Source organism: Palaemon carinicauda, chromosome 36 (genome assembly GCF_036898095.1).
Source record: "Palaemon carinicauda isolate YSFRI2023 chromosome 36, ASM3689809v2, whole genome shotgun sequence".
NCBI lineage: Eukaryota > Metazoa > Arthropoda > Malacostraca > Decapoda > Palaemonidae > Palaemon > Palaemon carinicauda.
Window position 1 is genome coordinate 40,757,178 of NC_090760.1, and position 6,761 is coordinate 40,763,938.

Genomic DNA, 6,761 nt, shown 5'->3' on the forward strand with positions numbered 1-6,761 from the left:
ATATATATATACGTATATATATATATGTATATATATATATATATATATATATATATATATATATATATATATATATATGTATATATATATATATATATATATATATATATATATATATATATATATGTATATATGTATATATATATATATATATATATACGTATATATATATATATGTATATATATATATATATATGTATATATGTATATATATATATATATATATATATATATATATATATATATATATATATATATATATATATGTATATATATATATATATAAGCAAATTTCGATAACATTATTGTTCCTATGGATATCTTTGTCATCATTATGGAAACAGACAATCTTGATTGTTCCAAATCAAGTCTGTTGTAAGTAAACCTTTACTAAGGTTGACATAACTAATTAAGTTTCTAGAAAAAACTGGAGGCTATAAGCAAAAAAAAATAATAAAAGATTTGTAAGCGATATTATTATTGTTATTATGATCATATTTACTATCATTATGGGGACAAACAATCTACATTGTTCTAGTCGAGTATGGAAACTAAAGCAGGAAAGATTAACTTGTTGATGGCGCCACGTTTGACTTCACTTCTCCCATTCTCGAGTCCTTGAATTTTTCTGAGCTTCCATCGGGAAAAAAATCCGAGAAGCGGAATAGTTCTGCAGCTGGGTGGAAGCAGGGCCTTCAAATCAGCTTCCGTGAATCACTGAAAACTTCATCAAGATGGTAAGCTTTTTTAATGTTTGGTGTTGATGTCCGGTTTAAGCAACTTTAAATTTTTCGTCATTTTGGGAATTGGTTTTAAATGTCAGGCGTTTTTGCTCTAGTCTGTAGTAGAAGTATTTACGCTTATGATATTACTAAGGTTACATTCTGTAGAAAAAAATATAAAACATTTCGACGAGTTCGTTATACAGGATTTTAGAATTATGGCCACCGGTGTCCATTTTAACCAGAGATTTAAGCTAAAACTGTAATGTTCAGTACAGAGAATTTGCAAAGTGACTTAATAAGCTCTGAAGGCAGACATTAGAAAACGTCCCGTATTCAAATCTTTAAATCTACAAAATGGTTAGTTGAATGTTTATTTTTTATTGATTCAATTGTAAGTTAATGGTTGATTTGCACATGGTTTACTAGAGGGAGTTCAGCAACCAAATTGAGTAAAATGATTTTCTGTACACGGATTTAGGTGTAGGCTTACTTCAGTAAATTTGCCATAGGTTTTAATGCGAACTGTTAGGTTTAAAATTTAGATGTCTTAAGCTTTAAATTGTTGCTAGGTCTTACAAAGTTTAGTCTCTACTATTTTAAACTTATTTTTATTTCATTAATAACACGTGCCAATTTTTTTCCTAATTTTGTTAGATAAGATTTTCTTTGTTAACTTACTAGTCCGATGTGTAAAGTTTTTAAAGTTTTTTTTTTTCTATAGAAAAGAAATTTTTAGAAATAAACTTTGGCCGTTATTTAAAGGATTGGGGTCTAGGTTTTAAGTCAAAAGTGTTATACGTTTGTGGTCTGATTATCTAGGCACTTATATACTCAGCCTATATCCATAAATGACGCCCATAGAACAAATTAGTTTCATGTAAAAAAAAAATCGAGAATTTTCTCTAATAGTCCTTGTAGCCAGAAAACTATATCCATATTTTATGAGTCGCATTTGCATAACTCTCAGGGTGCCCTTTTGGCAGGGAAATGTTTCCTACTAGCTGGTTGGTTAGAATTGTCTAGCCAATCAGCTAGTAGGAAATTCTTCAGAGCTAAAGGGGCACCCTTAAGAGTTGGTGCAATTGTGCCTCATTAAAATGAAAGCTAGTGAGGGTATGGGATGAAAAATAGTTCGGGATTATTTTGAATTTATTTCTACTTTACTATAGATGTTATTTCCCCTAAAATTGAAAGGTTAGTCGAATATTTCCTGTAAACCCAGAAAAAGTCAAAACCCGTTTTTCAGCACGATGCAAATGTCTCCCTGTTTACGAATATGAAGTTTTGTAAGATTTAGTGATGACTTGAACTTTTTGTAGTGTTTTGTAATGTTGATTTACTGGTAGGTTCGTAAAATTATCTTCTCCAAATCAAGAATACGCAATTTAAACTAAAATGACTCGCTGTTATGGTTATTATGGTGTAAAGGACAACGGAAACAGTTCATATAGCCATTGGTGAAAATTTTAATGGCGATCATTCTTATGAAGCTTGAAAATTTGCCTCTTGATTGGGGTACAATCTTGTACAATTCCCGCTGAAAATGACGTCACGGCTTGGCAAACCGCATATGATATTGTAGACAAAAAAAAAAAAATCTTGCCTTGTAATGCTTTCATTCCCTGTTTATAAGGTGGTTTTAGTACAAAATGAATAGTTTCTCGGTATTAATAAATGCGCTAAGTTGCAATTGTGTTTATTTAAATGCTCTCTTTCCAGGCTCGTTAGTACAGTAGAAATATAAGTATAGAGAATACTAAATATCTTTTAAACGTTCTTTTCTTAGCCATTTGTTACTTAAAAGGGATCTAGGTATAGAAAATGGGGTGTATTAAATTTAGTAAATTTCTCAGCCATTTACTGTACTTAAAATGGATCTAGGTATAGAAAATAAGATATATTAAAATTAGTGAATTTCTTAGCAATTTGTTACTTAAAATGCATCTAGGTATTGAAAATAAGATGTTAAATTTAGCTAATTTCTTAGCCATTTGTTACTGTAAAAGGAATTGGGTATTAAAAATGTATAAAATTGATCTAAGTATACAAAATGGTGAATTAAATTTAGTAAATTTCTTAGCCATTTGTTACTTTAAAAGGAATTGGGTAATAAAAATGTATAAAATTGATCTAGGTATAGAAAATGAGTGTTAAAATTAGTAAAGTTCTTACAAATTTGTTACTTAAAAGGGATCTAGGTATAGAAAATTGGTTGTATAAAATGAAGTAAATTTCTTAGCAATTTACTTAAAATAATCTAGGTATAGAAAATGAGATTTATTAGATTGATCAAATTTCTTAGAAATTTGTTACTTTTAAAAGGATCTAGGTATTAAAAAAGTATAAAATGACTAGATTTAAATAAATTCTTGCGTAACGCAAGTACTGTATTATCAGATGTTCAGGAAATTAAAAATGCATTTTCTTCCAGGTCATAGGGAGTTTTCCATTCCTGGAACAGCCATGAAATTTGTCTGATCGGTGGAAAGTTACTCTTCAAACCTCAGTCTCATTAACTTCGTCGATTACTGATCTTGCAGACATTTAACTGGTAAGTCGTTAATTCCTTTGTTAATGTATCTTAACTTTGTATTTAATGTAAGCAGACTTTTATAGGTACCTATGGGGAGGTAAACCTCGATAGGTTGAAAGTAACGGGTGAGCTACAGAACTTAAGCTTGAGATTTAGTCAAAACAAGTACTTACTTGTTTAGGGTTTAAATCCAACCCTCCACTGAAGTCGAGTGAACTACTTCTCGGGCTGGTCCATATTAATCATCTAACGAAACATTTTCATTATAACTTATACAATTCTTTGATTGTAGCATCTTCCAAATCATATGATCTTGTGAAAAGTAATGTCTTTGGTTTCTTATTAAATTCAATTGCTCCCTTTAGGTCCTTCATTTCAGTTGGCAGTTTATTATAATGTCTAGGCGCACAGTAGCTAAAAGCCCTTTCACCAAATTTACTGTTTGTTCTTGGTTCAGATAGCCTATGTTTGTCACATGAGTGACAAACATTTGTTTCTAGTTCTAGTTTATTCAGGCATTTTTCGATATTTTGGTTCAGTATCTTAAACGTTAGTAAGAGTAGCTTCTATTCAATTCTCGCGTTAAAAGTAGGATCGATATTTTGTGTATCAAAAGTAGGCGATATTGGAGTGCAAATAGTAATTAGGTATTGGTGATTTAGAAGTTTTTGAAAAATTAATGTTAGTTTATGAATGGACACTTGGAATACCTTAGTAAATGGAACTCAAGGCGCTAGGGGGGATACCCTATGATTCAAGACTTATTTTAAATATTAAAAAAAACCTCTAAGATTTTAACATACCTTACCATTAAATAATCAAATCTGATAACTAGTACCTCTGAATTTGGAGCTAATTCTATAAAATTCAAATTTTGTCTTGAATTCTAGAAGAAGAAATGAAGTATGGTCTTCCTCTGGACAACTATATTGAAGTTTTAAGATTGGTCTAACATGCGGGTACTGGATTTTTAATAAAATTTTGATTTTGCTGTTAAATGGTTATGACTTAAGATCGTATTGGCAACAGCTGATAAAATTTTAGTGGGATCTGCTTATCTGGTTCCACTGCACATGAAACTTTTTCTCTATTTTTTATATTAACAAACGTTCAATAAAAAGAATTTTCAGTTATAAAAAATACATAACGACGAATATCGGTTTCTGTAAATGTTCAATTAGTGTTCATAAAATTTTAGTTTGTTTTCACCCAGGCTGATAAAATATTTTATAGGAATGTATTTTTCCAAATCGTATGGAAAAAGATGCTTTTACAATAAAAACTACTGTAAAATAGTTTAGTTATAAAGAAACTTGTGGTTTCCAAATTTTTGGTAAGGTTAAAACTGTAAATTTTCTGTAATGTTTTTTTAACTTTCTAAACGTATTAAGGAATTAGGTAAGATTTATCCACTAATTCTCTTGTACAAACAGTTTCTACTTAAGACACAATGATTATACTTAAGACACAATGATTCTAATAGTTATAGGGTAAATCGGTCTATACAAAGCTAGAAATTAATTCCGGTGAGCTATCTGCGCTATTGAAAATTTCACGAAAACGTCTTAGTGGACAGGGTCCTTCTTTAAAAGTTACTGATACTTTAACTTTTTATTTTTGACATGTAATGTACTAATTTAGGTAGATAAAATTACCATGTAGTTTCTTAAAGATTTACCACCTATCTCTTGAGGATAAAGGAATTTAAACTGATATGGAATAGTTTAAAAGATTAGCAAGTGTTGACAGGTGTTTGATCCGATAATAGTTTTGTTTTGGGAAGGTCATGATGCCTAAATTCCCCATAAAATAGTCCGCTTGGTAAGGAGTGTTCATAAATTAATTTGATATATCACCAATTAAATCAGTCTTTGTTTTTAGATAAAAATCGAGGATCTCTAATAGCCATGAAAGAGAAAGAAAACTGAAATTATTTAATTTATTCACAAGATTTACAATCTTCTCCTTTTTTTCCAGATTACATCAAACAGGTACTACAGTAGAGGATAGAGGATAATTTGTAGAAGCACAGGAAACAGCAAGAGGAAATCCCATACTGTATAAACAAGAATTAACAAGAATTGAGTCAATAGAGCAGTAGCAAGAGTACGTCTTCATACAGCCGCGGCAAAATACAGCAGCAGTAGCAAGAGTTCTTCAATACAGCAGCAGCAAGAGTTCTTCAACACAGCAAGAGTAGTACTTCTTCAATACAGCAGCGGCAAGAATACTAGTACTTCAATACAGCAGTAGCAAAAGTACGAATACTTCCCCTTCAACACAGCACCAGCAAGAGTGCTCCTTCTTGAATACAGCAGCAAAGTACTCCTTCTTGGATGCAGCAGCAAAGTACTCCTTCTTGGATGCAGCAGCAAAAAGTACTCCTTCTTGGATGCAGCAGCAAAAAGTACTCCTTCTTGGATGCAGCAGCAAAAAGTACTCCTTCTTGGATGCAGCAGCAGCAAAAAGTACTCCTTCTTGGATGCAGCAGCAGCAAAAAGTACTCCTTCTTGGATGCAGCAGCAGCAAAAAGTACTCCTTCTTGGATGCAGCAGCAGCAAAAAGTACTCCTTCTTGGATGCAGCAGCAGCAAAAAGTACTCCTTCTTGGATGCAGCAGCAGCAAAAAGTACTCCTTCTTGGATGCAGCAGCAGCAAAAAGTACTCCTTCTTGGATGCAGCAGCAGCAAAAAGTACTCCTTCTTGGATGCAGCAGCAGCAAAAAGTACTCCTTCTTGAAGACAGCAGCAGCAAAAAGTACTCCTTCTTGAAGACAGCAGCAGCAAAAAGTACTCCTTCTTGAAGACAGCAGCAGCAAAAAGTACTCCTTCTTGAAGACAGCAGCAGCAAAAAGTACTCCTTCTTGAAGACAGCAGCAGCAAAAAGTACTCCTTCTTGAAGACAGCAGCAGCAAAAAGTACAACTTCTTGAAGACAGCAGCAGCAAAAAGTACAACTTCTTGAAGACAGCAGCAGCAAAAAGTACAACTTCTTGAAGACAGCAGCAGCAAAAAGTACAACTTCTTGAAGACAGCAGCAGCAAAAAGTACAACTTCTTGAAGACAGCAGCAGCAAAAAGTACAACTTCTTGAAGACAGCAGCAGCAAAAAGTACAACTTCTTGAAGACAGCAGCAGCAAAAAGTACAACTTCTTGAAGACAGCAGCAGCAAAAAGTACAACTTCTTGAAGACAGCAGCAGCAAAAAGTACAACTTCTTGAAGACAGCAGCAGCAAAAAGTACAACTTCTTGAAGACAGCAGCAGCAAAAAGTACAACTTCTTGAAGACAGCAGCAGCAAAAAGTACAACTTCTTGAAGACAGCAGCAGCAAAAAGTACAACTTCTTGAAGACAGCAGCAGCAAAAAGTACAACTTCTTGAAGACAGCAGCAGCAAAAAGTACAACTTCTTGAAGACAGCAGCAGCAAAAAGTACAACTTCTTGAAGACAGCAGCAGCAAAAAGTACAACTTCTTGAAGACAGCAGCAGCAAAAAGTACAACTTCT

The 6,761-nt window shown here is 32.6% G+C and overlaps 1 long non-coding RNA gene across 1 annotated transcript; it reads left to right on the forward strand.

The window, feature by feature from the left end:
- The first annotated feature begins 661 nt into the window (after positions 1-661).
- Positions 662-5,358, forward strand: LOC137628843 (uncharacterized). Its single transcript, XR_011041401.1, has 3 exons — positions 662-737; positions 3,157-3,276; positions 5,236-5,358. It is a non-coding gene; the product is annotated as an uncharacterized lncRNA (long non-coding RNA).
- The last annotated feature ends 1,403 nt before the right edge of the window (positions 5,359-6,761 follow it).